This window comes from Mesoplodon bidens, assembly GCF_964165515.1.
Source record: "Mesoplodon bidens genome assembly, chromosome: X".
Taxonomy (NCBI): Eukaryota; Metazoa; Chordata; class Mammalia; order Artiodactyla; family Ziphiidae; genus Mesoplodon; species Mesoplodon bidens.
In genome coordinates, this window is record NC_138163.1 from 141,878,465 (window position 1) to 141,896,163 (window position 17,699).

The window sequence follows — 17,699 nt, forward strand, 5'->3', positions numbered from 1 at the left end:
CCCCCCTCTGTATTAACATTCCTTTCACTTTGAGCCATATCGAGGGACTCTGTTAATCCATTCCTATGAGAAAAGTGCCTGGTGTTAGTATGGGCATCTATAAATGTATGTCTATATGTATGCATGTATCTATCTATCTGGTCATCTATCCATCTCCCTACGTACCCATCCATCCATCCACCCACCTATCCATCCATTCATCTACCCATCTATCCATCCATCCATTGACACACCCAGCCACTCATCCAACAACCCATCCATCCATCCACCTATCCATCTGTGTGTCCATTCACCCTCCACCCATCCACCCATTCGTCTGTCCATCACCCATTCATCCATGTACCCACCCACCCATCCATCCATTCATCTACGCACTATCTATCCATCCATTGACCTATCTGTCCTTTCATCCAACAATCCATCCATCCATCCATCCATCCATCCATCCATCCATCCATCCAACCATTTGTCTGGCTATCCATCCATTCATCCACCTGTGTGTCCAATCCATCCATCCATTCATCCACCCACTCACCCACCTGTCCATCTGCCCATCGATCCACCTATCCATCCAGCCATCCCTCTCTCCATCCACCTCACAGATCCATGCCTCTCAAGACTTTATTCAAAACAACCACTTTCCACCAGGTGGCGCACCCACCTCCTTAAAGAACACTGGCAAGCGCTCCGCCATATTAATCCTCTGGTCTGGATGTGAAGCCAAGGTCTGAACGGTCATCCATCCTCAGCAAAATATCAGTCCAGTCATTTCCCATGAACATTCCCCTATTTATGGAAGCCACCTTCTGCCACTCAGTCTCCTATTAGATCATTTCTTATTTATTCCAGAACTTACTACGCAATTTATCATGCCCTAAGCAGCACAATAAAAAGAAAAAGGCACACCACAATTGAAGACACTGCAGAAATGCACCCTCGCCTCTGCTGGTGTTGGTGGTACAAATTAGCCTGATGTTCAAAAGTAAATTCAACAAAATCTATCAATTACCATTTTTAAAGTGTCTACATTCTCTTTGAGTCTTCAGTCCAAGTGTTGGTAATTCATCCTATAGAATTATTCCCCAGAGATATACAAAAGTATATGTGTAAGTTCTGCATACGTGTGTGTGTGGCCACACACACAGAGATATACAGTATGCATATATAATGTACATATGTGTGTATATACATATATGTGTGTGTGTGTGTGTGTGTGTATGTGTATAGTCCCTGTAGGTATAAAAGGCATATGTGCAATTAATGCTTCTGGCTGCATTAGGAGACCTGAAATTGGAAACAGCCCTAATGCACACACACAGGATGCTGAGTAAGCCATTACAGCAACCTCTATGCTGAGTCAGGCACAGATATACTCACCCACTCACTCGCTGAGTGTTACATGAAGACCTCATGCTGCAGACGTGTTACACGACCCCGCTGTTGTGATGATACGGTGGTAGGATAAGAATGACTCTGAGGTTCCAGGCTCTGGCCACCCGGTGAGGTCAATGACATGCACTGAGGGCAAACCAACAGAAGAAGGTGCAGTTTGGAAGAGGAAGGAGGCAGGTGGGTCCAGGCGGGTTGACTTAGCTTGGAGGTGCCTGCAGCCTTAAGGGAGCTGTCCTGTAAACTCAGGAGCCCAGGGTGAGTCTACAGCAGGAAAAACCATGATATTGGAGGTGCGTCCCCAGTACAGGAGAAGATACTGGGCACAATCCAACCATCCATCCCCCAATTCATCCATCCATTTCATCCGTCCATCATCCATCCATCCATCCATCCATGCATCCATCCATCCATCCATCCATCCAGCCATCCATCATCCATCCAGCCATCCATCCATGCATCCATCCATCATCCATCCATCCACCCATCCATGCATGCACGCATCAATGTGTGACAATATGCACAGAATAATGTCCACTAGGGAAACTCACCTGAGCCTCAGCATCCAGTATTTATTGGTACTCAATCACGTGGCTGTCCTTTAGTCTCCAGCTGTTTCCAGAGGTTCAGGATACTAATATTTGTAGTCTCCATCTTCTCCTGGAGTTTGGAACTGATATGGCATGTCCCAAAGTCCCCATCATAAATTGCATCGTTAAAGGGTCCAGCAGCCAAAGTCCCCAAGCAAACAAAGACACGCCTATGAAGCAGGACACTGCAGGGGCCTGGAGGTCACCTCTCAGGAGTAGAGGGCAAAGACAGGCCTGCCTTTGGGCCAGGTTAAGTCTTCACTACGCACAAACAAAGCACAGAAGTGCTACAACTTATGGCAGTGGTTTGAAGGAAGATGAGAAAGGGTGACATAAAGCCTGGGAAGGGCGAGGGTGGGGTCCCCTCATGAGAACAGGGCGAGAGCTTTAAGGGCAGTACTGCAGGGCTTGTGGAAGGTAGTTGAAGGGAACCTGGCCTCCTGGTGCAAAGAGACATCCTCTGCACAAGCCCAGACAGGAGTGACGAAATGTCCTTATGGGAGTTTCCCTGGGGGAGATCAAAGAGCCCTCCGGTAGGGTCCCCAGGACAACGAGATCCTGGCGGGTCCAGGAGAGGCTGAACCATACACCAGCCGTCAGCATCCAAGTGGAGGCTGCGGTTACATCTTGCTGCGTTAAGATCGATCTCATCTCCCACTTCCCCTCGCCTATGTGGTCCATCACACGATCGCAGAGAGACACACAGTGTTTCCTGGAGCAGAAGGTCGGTTTAGCAAGGGCCCTCCCTCCTCACTCTGTGCAAAATGGACTGTATTTTCAGGGTGGTTGTTCCCACTTTGTAGACATGAGTAAAGTGTCTTCATGCTTTGGTGCCTTCCCCATTATTTCTCAAGAGCGTTCCTTAGATCTCTACATTATTTCCCCCCCAGATCTGCATAATTAGAGCTGGACTTTATTTTATTTTATTTTAGTAAACGGTACCAGCCTCACCTCTCCAAGTCTTTGGAAGGAAAGGTATTATGTGTGTGGTTCTCTTGGAGACTTTCTCCCACCATCCCTTTCTCTTCCCCCGACTGCACTACAACACGTTAATCATCTCTGAGCTTGGGTTTGCAGATACAGAGACCTAAGGGGTGGTCGACAGGAGACAGACACCACCCCAGTCACTGGGAGTGGTCTGGAGGTGAGGTCCCCAGGACAGAGGATCCATGTCTAGCTCTGTTAATGATGAGATCACAAGAATCAAATACACTCCATGAGAAAGGACCCAGGGTACCACAGTAGGTTATCTAAGGTTGCTAAGGAACAGGGGGGCGGGGAGATTTCATTGACAACATGGCCTGATGAGAAAATGCTGTTTCCTGTGTTGCAGATTCCGGGAATTCATTAGATGTTGATGTGCAAGTGATATTTTAAGGAGATATGCTATGGGGGGTGGGGTCTTATATGCTATGGGGAGGGGGGTCTTATTTCCTGTGTAAGGAGGAGAAAATCAGATGTTGTGAAGATCAGAGCAAAGGGCAGTCTCAGAACAGGAGATAAAGATACAAAACTGAGATAAAGGAGAGTCCCTCCCTTCACAGAAATGACGTCCTCAGGTCTGCCACCAATGTGCAGGCCTTCCCTTTTCTCTTTAGGGTAACTGGGATGTAATTCAGAACAGAGTGGAAGGTGTTTGGCCGGGATGAGCATGGTCTCCAGAGCCAAATGTGTAGGGATGGCCAACTGGAAGTTTCCAGTGGCAGGTGACAGCTGGGGGCGGGGGAGGCCCAGGACCGTGGTCCGCATCACGAGGCCCCCAACAGGTGAGGGCTGCCAGACAGACTCACAGACAGGGCCCAGTCCTGAGAGGTCGGCGAGAGAAGGACTCATCCTCGGGGACTGGGCTCTCGCCTCCTGTAGCTGGACCCTGAGGGCGACGGGGGGAATGGGTAAGCGTTGTGTGGACTGAAAAAAATGCACAACCTAAAAGTTGAGAATTATGTTTTATTTGGTGGACTTGCTGAGGTCTTAAGTCCGGGAGGCAGCCTCTCAGAAAGCTCTGAAGCACTGCTTCCAAGAGGTCAGGGAGGAGCCAGGGTATCTAGGGGTTTTTGCAACAAAGACCAGGTGGTCAGAACATTAAAAGATCACAGTTAATTAAAGAAAACCAGACATTTCAAGTGCATGAATTTAGCGCGTTTCTATGTATGGGAAGATGCAAGAGTCTGGGTTCATTGAAATCATTCCTTTGATGTGCACCTCAGCTATCTGGGGCCAGCATCCTATTTTTCTCCATCCTGAGTCCCCCCAGGGTACACCGTTGGGAGTGGCTGTAGTGGCCTGATGGCCGCCACATCTTTATTTACTGATATGGCAGGCAATATTTTTCATTCACAGTTGCAAGGATCAAGAATCCCAGCGACCGGGGCTTCCCTGGTGGCGCAGTGGGTGAGAGTCCACCTGCCGATGCAGGGGACACGGGTTCGTGCCCCGGTCCGGGAGGATCCCACATGCCGTGGAGTGGCTGGGCCCGTGAGCCATGGCCGCTGAGCCTGCGTGTCCGGAGCCTGTGCTCCGCAACGGGAGAGGCCATGACAGTGAGAGGCCCGTGTACCGCCAAAAAAAAAAAGAAAAAAAAAAAAAGAATCCCAGCGACCAGTGAACTGAACTAGGGTCCAGTGTTAGAGCACTGGCCACCGTTGTCTTCTCCATCCATCCATCCACCCACCCACCCATCCTTCCTACATTTCTACTGTCCCAACTTTGATGGATGGGGATTACCATGGGTTTCAGAGCTATCCCTCTAAGCCCAAAACAGAGAAAGGGCCCTGCTTAGGGATGGGAGCTGGGGAATTTTTAGGGACCAGATAGCGTTTGTGCTTTGCTTTGCATCTCTGCTTTTCTCTTGGGTCCTCCCGTGACCTGCTCCCTGAAGACAGGTTTTCTCCACATGGAGCAAAGAGGCAATCCATCCACCTCTCAGCATACAAGGTTATCTATTTGTGACGGTTACTGTTATGTGTCCACGTGGCTGAGCCACAGTGCCCAGATATGTGGCCAAATATTATCCTGGATGTTTCTCTGAAGCTATTTTGTGAGTCAGATGAACATTTACATCAGTGGACTTTGGGTAAAGCAGACTGCCCTTCCCAATGTGGGTGGGCCTCATCTAATCAGCTGAAGGCCTCAAGCGAATGAAAACCCGTCTTCCCTGAGCCAAAAAGGAATTCTGCCAGCAGGTGGTCTCTGGGCTTCAGCTGCAACCTCAGCTCTTCCCTGGGGTCTTCAGCCTGAATATCTGAGACTTGCACCCCAACAATGGTGTGATCCAATTCCTTAAAATGAATCTCTCTCCATATCTATACATCTGATTGGCCCAGTTCAAATCACGTGTCTCACTTCAGCATCTCCCCTGCTGCCATCGGTAGGTCTAGCCAGAGGTCAAACCTCAGACTGGGGCAGGATCCTGGAAAGGCACTGTCGGGAGATGACAGGACAGCCCTAACTATTCCTGCTCTTGGAGTTGGGGGCCAATCCTTGGTTTCACCCCAGTGAGCAGGGCAGCATCCTCAGAAAGTTTCACAGGCACCTCTGCTTGCCCCCCACCCCCTAATCCTACCTCCTACCTGCTTGTGAGCAGAGACCCTGCCGGAAAGATGCAGACACACAGGGAAACCAGAGAACCGGGAAACCCCTGCAGGATGACTGGAGATTGTTCAGAAACACGGTAGACCCCATAGCAGCTGCTCCTTCTGTAGATCCAGCACAAAGATGGGGACAAGTGGTCAGAGATCCCCGCCTCTTATCTAAGTGCGAGGGGAAGGGTGTCTGTCCTTGGGACTGCAGTGATCAGAAAAGTCACGAGTAGGAAGGACAGCATGGAGAATTCTTTTTTTCTTTTTTTCTTTTTTTTTATTAGTTTCTGCTTTGTAACAAAGTGAATCAGTCATACATATACATAAGTTCCCATATCTCTTCCCTCTTGCGTCTCCCTCCCTCCCTCCCTATCCCACCCCTCCAGGCGATCACAAAGCACCCAGCTGATCTCCCTGTGCTATGCGGCTGCTTCCCACTAGCTATCTACCTTATGTTTGGTAGTGTATATATGTCCATGCCTCTCTCTCACTTTGTCACAGCTTACCCTTCCCCCTCCCCATATCCTCAAGTCCATTCTCAAGTAGGTCTGGGTCTTTATTCCTGTTTTACCCCTAGGTTTTTCATGACATTTTTTTGTGTTAAATTCCATATATATGTGTTAGCGTACGGTATTTGTCTTTCTCTTTCTGACTTACTTCACTCTGTATGACAGACTCTAGGTCTATCCACCTCATTACAAATAGCTCAATTTTGTTTCTTTTTATGGCTGAGTAATATTCCATTGTATATATGTGCCACATCTTCTTTATCCATTCATCCGATGATGGACATTTAGGTTGTTTAGCATGGAGAATTCTTAACAGGCAAATTAAAATTAAGAGCCAGGGCAGTAAAAATGGGAAGTCATCCATTATTAAATCCATCAGGAAGAGTCAAACTCTGGCAGAATACTGAGGTATAAGGATTAAAAGATAATTTAATAGTGAATATATTATTACATGAATGTGATATAACATATGTATGAGCTACATGAATATATATAATGTATATGAATATAGTATATATATGGTGTTTGTGTATATACACACATATGGTGTATACATAGATTACATTATATATGTGCACGTCATATTTATTATTTCATATCTCTACACATAGTATATTTGCAACATAAATTCCATGAAGAAAACCAATAAAGCAGAAGCAATAATCAAAAAAAATAAACAAAAATATCCCTGTACTGAATACAGCCGTGCAAAGCAAAGCACCCCTCCCCCAAGGGAAAAGAGACCCAGAAATTCCTCTTGGTAATTTTTCTTAAATACTGAAGATAAAGAATATTGTCTAGTACCCAAGAAGAATAAACAGATTATTGACAGAAACAAATCCTCAGTCATCCCCAGAACCAAATACCCAAGCATCTGAAGCACTAGGTCTCTCTAGTTGTTTTTGGTTTTTGGGGGGGGCCGGGGGCAGGGGTTGTCTATCTAGTTTTGACAGGGAAAGGTTTTCCACCCCAAAATCCTATGCTGGAAAAGGTGTCATCTTGGAAGCGTAAAATTGCAGGCACAATTCAAAACATGCCCCTCATGTTCCCTTTTTGGAAAAAAGGAAAAAAAAATCTCATAAAACTAACTCTGGCCAAAGGAGAGAGGAAGTGAAATCTAAAATTTTAAAGTGGAAAAGCTTTGGTACAAAATAATTGGCAGTTGGCCATAAAAAATAAAGAGCTTAATAAAAAACATTTTGTATGTGTAATATATAAAAATACACAATGCATTGACATAATTACATTGTAATTAATAATGAATGGTAATGGAGTAATATTATACATATTAGTTGTTATGAACTAATATGAACATTATATATTTTTAACCTTTTTAAAATTGAAGTATAGTTAATTTACAATGCTGTGTTCATTTCTGGTGTACAGCAAAGTCATTCAGTTTATATATATATATATATATATATATATATATATATATATATATATAATATAGTTCCCTGCGCTATACAGTAGGTCCTCATTGTCTATTTTATATATAGAATATATAGTAGTGTGTATCCGTTAATCCCAAACTCCTAATTTAGAACACAATGTATTTTTAAAGTACAACATAGAAGACACTGACCTTGAAATAAAAGATGTAAAATGTTTCAAGAAATATAGGATCTAGCTCTGGAATACCTGACTGTATTCTCATCCCACAGACTGGGGTCCACAGTGGACTGGGTCTGCTTTTCATGATAATAATAATTTTTTATAAACACGATTCCATACAGTTACTTCTCACTGCAAGTTCAGCTGTCAGCAGGGAGAGGTTGATATTTGCAAAACACTGAAATAATAATTCCTGAAACTAATTAAAGCACGTGTAGCATGAGAAATAGAGGGCATGAAACAAAGTAATAATACTTTTAACAGTAAATGCAAAGACGTTCCATTCTAGGAGCCCAGACTGTTTATCTCCATTCCTACCGCCAATTTTCTCCAGTGGGCGTTCTTATTACAATTAGAAGAAAAGTGATTAAGAAAAACGGAAGCAGAGGCATAAACAAGGCAATAAAGGTGAAGCCGGCATCAGGGAAAGAAAACGATTTTGGAAAAGCACAACTGATGTGGAAGTCTTAGAAAATGGCAACTATAACTAGAAAGAATCATTTTTTCCGTTTGTTGCCCCACGTACTTGGAAAATACCACAAACTTTATACAGCTTCTTTTTTTATGCTTTTATGTTTTTGTTTTTATTTTATATTGGAGTATAGTTGATTGACAATGTTGTGTTAGTTATACAAGTTCTATTTTTTTTAAAGAATCTAAAAAAGAGTGGATATATGTTTTTGTATAACAGATTCACTTTGCTGCACACTTGAAACTAACACAACATTGTAAATGAATTATACCCCAATAAAAATGTTTTAAAAAATAGTTATGCAACTTCTGATGTAACATTGTAGATCTTCCCTCCTGGCTTTATTATAGTAAATTAATATAGATACCCTTGTATTTCACTTTGATGCCATAAAAGGATACACAATACCTCCTTCCTTGTATTAAAGAACAGAGAGAGTCCCAGGGATGTTTCAGAATTCAGAAAGGTTCCCTGAAGGATGATTTTGGACCTGCTTCCCATGGATGCGTGGGGTGAGGGTCGGCTGACCGCAGAGATTCGTGATGTCATGGGTGGGGGGAGCCCCACTTCACGGGGTGTGCAGCCAACTTAGAAAGGTCCCTTTGCCACACGGTGTTGAAGGAATACATCCCATCATCCCAGCATTATTGGATTATCTCCCAGTATTAAAAAAAAAAAGTGTATGGTGTTTGCAGGTGGAATTCCTGACCCAAATGTCCTTCCTAATTGCATTGCAGATCCAACCTCAGGATCAACCCCAAATGCCTCGCCCTTGACATCTTCCTGCTTCCTCACCCCTCCACACTCCAGCCACACACACGCTCAGGGTCTCCTTCCCTATAAAACATCCTGAGAAATGGCACCACGTTATTACAGAAACTAAACAGCACGTATCCTCCCAATAGGGTGACTGTTCCCTGATAGGGAAAAGCCACCCGCACAACAAGGGGGAGTATCAGTGCCTTGGTCCCGAAACTGAAGGATCCTTGGAGACCAGGTGTCTTGTCCATAAGGCACCTGGGGGCCTGGGGCTGCTGCTCACACCTTCCCTGCAAACTGGGGCTGACGCGCACCCTCCAGGGGGGTGTGAATCACAGGAGATGACTGTCCTCTCTGGGGTCACAGTCACTCCCCAGATGGGGACGGCAGGAGTGTGAGTGAAGTGTGACCCTCCCCGGAGCCAGGTGGGACCAGGCCAGGGCCCCCCGGGTGGTGGTATGGCCCCGGTCACAGGACAGGGGGGCCGGCAGGGGCCCTCCAGTTCATCTGCCACAGCCAGGGTCTCTCTATTTGGCTGGTCTCCAAATCTCCATTCACAGTGATGGTGAACGCACAAAAGCTAAGCGACCCCAAAAGCATGCTGTGCCGGGAGGTCGGTGGGGGACAGGCCAAGAGGGACAGTGTGGGCGGACTCACCCTCTTAGGGCAGACTTCTCAGCCTCAGCACGATGGGCATCTGGGGCTGGAGGACTCTCTGATGCGGGGCGTGCTGGGCTCTGTGGGGTGTGCAGCAGCTTCCCTAGTCTCCACCTACCATGTGCCAGGAGCAGCCCCTCCCCTCCGTGCTGACAACCGGGAATGTCCCCAGACATTGTCATATGTCCCCTGGGGGCAAAGTCATCCCTGGGTGAGAACCACAGCAGTAGATAGATAGATAGATAGATAGATAGATAGATAGGTAGGTAGGTAGTAGATAGATATAGACAGACAGGCAGATAGATGAGGTTCTTTGCTCAGTGGCTGAGCTACCGAAAGCCAGGAGTCTGACAAGGAGTCAGGGAGGGGTCCCTCGCTCTGAGCAGTTCCGTCTTCGCCTTGATGAGAGGGAATCAGATAGATGAGGGGTGGCCCGGCACTTGCCCCAGAGGAAAACCCCAAACCGCACAGGGGTGGGTGCTCTCTGTGGGTGGGTCCACAACCCCTGGATTGCCTCAGAAGTAACCCATTCACAACCGCAAAGCAAGCCACGGTCCAGGGGAGACTCCGGTGTAACCCCACGGCCCCTCCACCGCAGGCGCGCCCTGGGAGCTGAGGCTTTAGGTCAACCTCCAGAGCCTCTCTGTGGGACCTAATTGGAAATCGTCTTTGCAGAGGTAATTCATGCAATGATCTACATGAGGTCCCCCTGGAGGAGGGTGGCCCTACATCCAATGGCAGGGTCCTTCTAAGACACAGGAGAGGAGAGACACAGACACAGAGGAGAAGCCCCGGGAAGACAGAGGCAGAGACAGGAGGGACGCGGCCACGAGCCCAGGGACGCCCGGAGCCCCCAGAAGCTGGAAGGGGCGGGAAGGACCCTCCCCGGAGCCTCTGGAGGGAGCGCAACCCTGGGACACCTTGACCTCAGACGTCTGGTCTCCAGGACTGGGGGAGGATGGATTCCAATCATTTTAAGGTGTCCAGCTTATGGTCATTTGTGGCAGCTGCCCCAAGAGACTCACACAGCGGTATTATTTAAAACATGCAAGATTTCGGGTCTTTTGGACGTGTAGAGAAATCTGGGGTCTGGAGACCCCAGGCCAGGAGACCCAGAGGGCACGGACGGGCCTGGCAGGTGAGGGTTTGCTCTCTCGGGGCTGTGTCCTTGGCTGGGAGCCTGCACACATCCCGACAGCCCAGCCAAGTGCAGGTGGGCCTCGGGCATCCCACAGAGCCTGGTGTTTGCTCTTGGTTTCAAGATCAGCATTGCAACGTCCCAAACCCTCATGGGGAACTCACGCTGATGGGGCCGTAGAAACTAAAACTGGGGTGAGTCAAATGCAGGTTATTTATTTTACATCCATTGTCTGTTTTACTTTTTGTTTCCAGAGAGCAACCTCCAGGGTCCCATCAGCTTTGTGTGCAGCCTGGCTCTGCTTTGCAGGATCATATGAATGTCAGAGGGACCTTACACCCGAATCTAATACTCCTCCATCCCAACAGTGTGGCTCTGGGCTCTCGGCTTGGGGTGGGAGGGGGCCCAGTGGGAGACTTGAAGGCCCTGGTGCAATGACATTCCCATGAACGGAGGTCAGTCTGTCTGATTCTTTTTATTTTTTTTGAATTACAGTGAAATCCACATAGCATACAATTACCCCTTTTAAAACGCACAATCCAGAGGCACTTAGCACATTCACAGTGTTGTGCAACCACGACATTTATCTAGTTTTAGGACGTTCTCATCCCCCCCAAGGGAGACTCTGTCCCCATTAAGTCATCCCTTCCCCTTCCCCAGACGGTGGCACCATGAACCCACTTTCTGTCTCTGGGGATTTGCCTGTTCTGGACGTTTCCTATCAATGGAATCACATACTGTGTGTCCTTCTGGGTCTGGCTTCTCTCACTGAGCATCGTGTGTTCAAGGTCCATCCACGTGGTAGTCTGTGTCAGAACTTCACTCCTTTTCATGGCTGAGTCATATTCTACTGTATGGACGGACCCCGTGCTATTTATCCAACATCCATCCACCCATCCATCCATCCACCCATCCACCCATCCACCCATCCATCCATCCACCCATCCACCCATCCATCCATCCATCCACCCATCCATCCATCCACCCATCCATCCACCCATCCATCCACCCATCCATCCACCCATCCATCCATCCACCCATCCATCCATCCATTCACCCATCCATCCACCCACCCACCCATCCATCCATCCATCCATCCATCCATCCATCCACCCATCCATCCACCCATCCATTCATCCATCCACCCATCCATCCATCCACCCATCCATCCATCCATCCATCCATCCATCCATCCATCCACCCATCCATCCATCCACCCATCCATCCATCCATCCATCCACCCATCCATCCATGGACACTTGGGTTGTTTCCACCTTTGGGCTGTTGTGAATCATGCTGCTTGAACAACACAGAGTCATTGCCTCCTGGGTCCCAGTTAATGGGGCCGGGAGCTTTTTGTGATGCCTCCTAAAGCTGGAGGATCACTCACACACCAAGACTGCCCAGCCTGGCCTCGTGCCAGGGCTATGGGGCAGTGAAATGGTTTCCCTGGGCCTCCCGTACCCATGAGCTTGTTTCTTCTCTTGAGGTTTTGTCGGCACCAGCCTCTGGAGGGAAGCAACTGGCCCGGAAGCTGAGGACCTGATAGGCGTTGCGGTGTGAGCTGGAGGGTGTGTCTCTTCCTTTTCCTGTGCATTCACCAGATTCTCAGCACCATTCGGTCCACCCAGGGCTGCACAGAGACCAGGAGGCCGTGGGGCAGGGACCCACCTTCCTGAGGAGCCAATCATGGTTCCTGTAGAACCGGGGCCTGGTTTCATTGCCTCTTGGGGTCGGCTTTGCTCTGAAAGGGGGGGTGGGAACAAAAGTGCAGGCTTGGGGCTGTGACCCGGCATGTGGTTCTGATCTCTGTGGTTTGGATGAGGAAGTGTGGGCAACTGGATTTCCCCCAACACATGCTCAGGGCACTCGCTCAACCCAGATGGCATCAGCGTCTACCCTGGGGGGAATCTGACCCTCCCCAGTGGCAGACCACCCTTCTCTTCCTGCACCCCATGTTTGTTTGCTGGAGACAGGACCGCTGTCCCAGCAAGCCAGGATGGAGTGCAGACCCTCCACCTGCTGGAAAGACCCCAAGAGGATGGGTCTTGGGGTTTGGGGGTTTGTGGGGCTGGGATGGCTGCCACATTGCCATCCTGTCATCCTAAAGTGCTTTTCAGCAACTAAATAATCTCACACCATGTGGAGAATGGACTTCTCCCTCCCCACTCTAACCGAACAGGACCCTGTACGGGAACAGATCCCACCACCACCACCCCGCAATGTCCTCCGCCTGCCTTCTCATGTGTAGAAAAGCTTTAACCTCCTAGGCCTTCTGAGTTCCAAAGAATACATTTAATCAGAGAAGTGAGAAAATGCAGAAAGAAAGGAAAACAGTCAAGCAAGACAAAATAATAATAGATGAGCCCTAAAACAAAGTCAAAGACTTTTAGTTCCTCCTCAAGGGTTGTAGATCATATTCTGAGCCGTATCCTGTGAGCTGTTTTGCAGATACTGAAAGCCCCAGCAGGTGGGAGAAATTACGTGCATGCTGCTCACCAGCACGGAGACCCCAGACCAGCTGGAACCAGAAGGTTGATGATGCCGACTCCCGATGACCTCGCCACCAACCACTCAGAAGAATGTCCACCAGCTGATCACACAGCCCACAACCCCACTCCCTCACCCTGTCTTTAAAACCCTTTCCCTGAAAGCCATCAGGGAGTTCGGGTCTTTTGAGCACCAGCTGCCTGGACTCCTTGTTTGGTGCCTGCAATAAACGCAGTACTTTCTTTCAGGACAACCCAGTGTCAGTAGATTGGCTTTACTGCACACAGGTGAGTGGACCCCAGTTTGGTTAGCTGGGGACAGGATGGGGCACATCTCTCAGATGAAAACCCTAGAAGGTGAAGATCAACCAGTGTGGGTCCAGCATCAGGCATGCAGGTGGCTCCAATGGGGCTGTTTGTCATCCTCCTAATGCCTTTTGGGAATTAAGGGGCACCAGAGGCCATTTGCCATGCAGCCTCTGAACTTCCCAGAGCCTGTACCTTGTCTACACTGTGGCCAGTCCTGGGGTCCATCTGTGTTAGAGGCAAACAAAGAAGCAAGGTGAGGATGTGGAGAAATCGGAACACTCATGTACAGTCGGTGGGAAGGTAAAATGGAGCAGCCACTGGGAAAACAGTCAGCAGATCCTCAGGAAGATGAGTCCATTTTCCCTGCCAGGCACACACAGGCCACGTCCCACTAACACGTGGGGTTCACGAATGGCCCTAAGTTAACCCCCCTTGTGTGGCCTCTGCACAGGGGACTTCGCTGTTCCACCACAGGGGCCACAGAACAGGGCTCCAAAACTCAGCCCTCAGACCTGATCTGGTCCTCAACTTGTTTTGTAAATAAAGTTTTATTGGAACAGTGCTGGCTCCACCACACTGTTGTGGTGTCAGCACCACCTTGTTCATTACAATGGCAGAGTCCAGTGACCTCAGCAGACACCACATGGGCCTCAAAGCTTAAATATGTACCTGCTTCCCTGCTACAGACAAAATATTCCAATGGGTGTTCACCACAGGTCTACACTCCAGGGCAGGGTCTCTGACGCCTTCATCCCATTCTTCAGCCCATCAGGATTCTGAGGTATTGGCTGCATCATTTTAAAAACTTCTCTCTTGGCATGGGTCTGCCTTAGACCTGCATACTTTGGAGCTGATGGGACAGCGGATACAGGTAAATTCCACCTGGTCTGTTTAGAGATGAGAGAATTGACCTTAGGATGGTGAAGTTAATCACTCAGCATCCTCTGTGTGGCCGGGGCAGCATCCTGTAGATAACGATCCCATCCACCATCTCCTGGACCAGGTGGTTCTTTCTCCACACTACTTCATAGGACCTCTCAACCTCACGGCCTCACCTGGGCACACTTGAGCCCTGCAGCCCAATCCACCTGCCCCCTTTCCCACGCACGGTGCCCATTTCCCATAAGGAACTCCATCATGGCCCCTCGAACCTGACCCACCTCCGCAGGAACCTTGTAACGGTTTCCTGAAATCAGCCGTGGACACCAGGGAACAGTTCGTGTCGAATCTGCCTTCCAGTGAGTCAGCTCCCTTAGAGGTTGAACTTTGTCCTCCCCGGCCCCTCTCCCCAAAATTACTTCGGATTCCTCAGCCTTGATGAGAAAGGATGGTTTTGAAAATGGAAATCATGTGCAAACTCACCAGGTGGAACCTTTAGATATCAGGGGTGATGGGCAGAATTGTGTGCCCCTTCTCAAATTCTTTTTTTTTAATACATTTGTGTATTTTATTTATTTATTTTTGGCTGGGTTGGGTCTTCATTGCTGTGTGCGGGCTTTGTCTAGTTGCGGCGAGTGGGGGCTTCCCTTGTGGAGCACGAGCTCTAGGCGTGTGGGTTTCAGTAGTTGTGGCACGCAGGCTCAGCAGTTGTAGCTCGCGGGCTCTAGAGCACAGGCTCAGTAGTTGTGGCGCATGGGCTTAGTTGCTCCGCGGCATGTGGGATCTTCCCGGACCAGGACTCAAACCCGTGTCCCCGGCACTGGCAGGCAGATTCTTGACAACTGCACCACCAGGGAAGTCCAGACACAGGGTCTTTATGGAGGTGATCAAGTTAAGATGAGGTCATTAGGTTGGGCCTGATCCCTTAGGACTGGTGTCCTTATAAGAAGAGATCAGGACTCAGACACACACAGAGGGATGATCACGTGAGGACACAGGGAGATGGCCGCCTACACGCCCAGGAGAGAGGCCTCAGGAGGAACCAACCCTGCTGACTCCTGGATCTCAGATTCCAGCCTCCAGGACTGGGAGACATAAATGTCTGACGTTTAAGCCTCCCCGTCTGTGGTGTTTGTTATGGCAGCTGAGCTGAGCTAACACAGACACTTTCAAACACAAGCAAGCCAGAGAATAGCGTATGGAAGCTCATATACCCTTCACCCAGTTCCAGTCATTATCCACAACTTATTGACCTTTTAAATTCTCCTCTGACACTTATGCCCAGCACATGTGCACTATTTTCCTTTCTTTTCTTCTGTTTTACATTTGGGCCATTTAAAAAGAAACAGGGACTTCCCTGGTGGTGCCCAGACCCCTAGCAGCCCAGGGCCACGTCCTCTCTGAGGGGCTGACCCACCACCATTAGCTGTGAACTTGCAACATGGGAGAACCACAGTCTATAGAAGGATGATATGTATAAATCGATGGATGGACTGATGGATGGTAGATACAGATAGATGATAGATACACAGTGAGATGATGGGTGGATAGATAGATAGGTAGATAGATAGGTAGATAGATGGATAGATAATTAAAAGTGGTGATAGATACAAGGATGGATGGATGGATGAATGGATGGATGGATGGATGGATGGATGGATAGGTAAGCAGACGGATGGATGGATAGATGGATAGATAGATAATAAGCGGTGATAGATGTAAGGATGGATGGATGGATGCATGCATGAATGGATGGATAGGTAGGTAGGCAGACTGATGGATGTGTGGGTTAGATAGACAGAAGAATGGATGGAAGGTTATGTGTGTGCATGGGCAGGCAGATAAATAAATAAATGATTGATAGATAAGTGATTGATACATACATGTGAGATAACAGGTAGATGATACATAAATAGATATAGATAGATTACAAATAGAAACATAGATAATAGATAGATATGATGGTTGGATGGATAGATAATAGATATCAAAGACATAGAAGACAGATGATAGATCACTGATAGGTAGATAATAGATAAATATAGTGATAGAAAGATTGATGGATGGATGGATATATGTCATCAGGCAGGCATATTGATGGATAGATATAGATAGATAATAGATGATAGAGACAGAGATAGAAGATAAATAAGTAGATAATTGATAGGTAGATAATAGATCAATATATAGATATAGACGATAGATACATGATAGAAAAATATAATTAAATGATAAATAAAGATAGATACAGGTATAGAATGTAAATAGATGATTGATCGACAGACAATAGATGCCTAGGGGTACATATATCCTCCATACTCTGTAAATAGATGACCCTGGATTTCCCCAGGAACAGCGTTTCCATATTCGCTAGTTCACCATCCCCATGACTTTGCGGCACACAACCTCTGAGAATCATCACCCTCCTTCCCCCTTCCAAGTGACGCCGGGGCGCCAGGGCTGGACCTTGGTTCTCGTGGTGGTGGGGGGGGCTTTCGAGCAGCTGCCTCTTTCCGACGACAGCGCACCTGGCTGTGAAGTCATCGTCCTCACCTGCGCACATGCGCCCCGCCGGCCCCCTCTCGCCCTAGAGGACGCGGCCCGGGAGGCGTGGACCCCGCTCCATCGTGGGGGAGATGGGGAACATGGGCCAGGGGCACACCGTCCCGGCCCCCCCCAGGGCAGTGTCCGGGCATGGGTCACCGGGCGGGTCACCTTCTGGCTGCAAGACCAAAAGAGGTCGCCAGGCACCCAGCTTTCACCTGCAAGAGGAAGTCAGTTCGCTTAGCATATTTTTAAAACTTAAAAAAATTTAAAATCCCAGGCATTTATTTGTTCCGTCTGGGAATCCACTTCAGGTCACCGCCAGCTACACCATCGGGACTGGGCCCTCCCTCCCGGCCCGGTCTGCAGGCAGCAAACCCTTTCGGAGAGGCAGGGTCTCCCCGCAGCCGCCTCAGGACAGGACGAGCCCTGAGGTCGCGGCTCTGGGGGCCGGCACCCCGCCCCCGGCAGGGCGCGCGCTGATAGGACGGGGACCGGCGGGTTTGGACTGCGGGAGCGAGCAGACAAACAGACGTTACACAGGAAATTTCAAAACGGGTTTCCTCTCCACCTGCCCTGGATCTCCACAGCAGCCTCCGGAGCCCGGCAGGGGGACCTTGGAGGATTTGCAGCCGGCGAGGGTGCAGCCGGCGCGTCATGCCCCCCGCGCACCTAGCCCAAGAGACGGCGGGGATGCTGGCACTGGGGCTGCGCCCCGACAACCACCCCGGCTCCTTCGGGGGCAGCGGGACGCCGCTTCCTGGCACCAGGC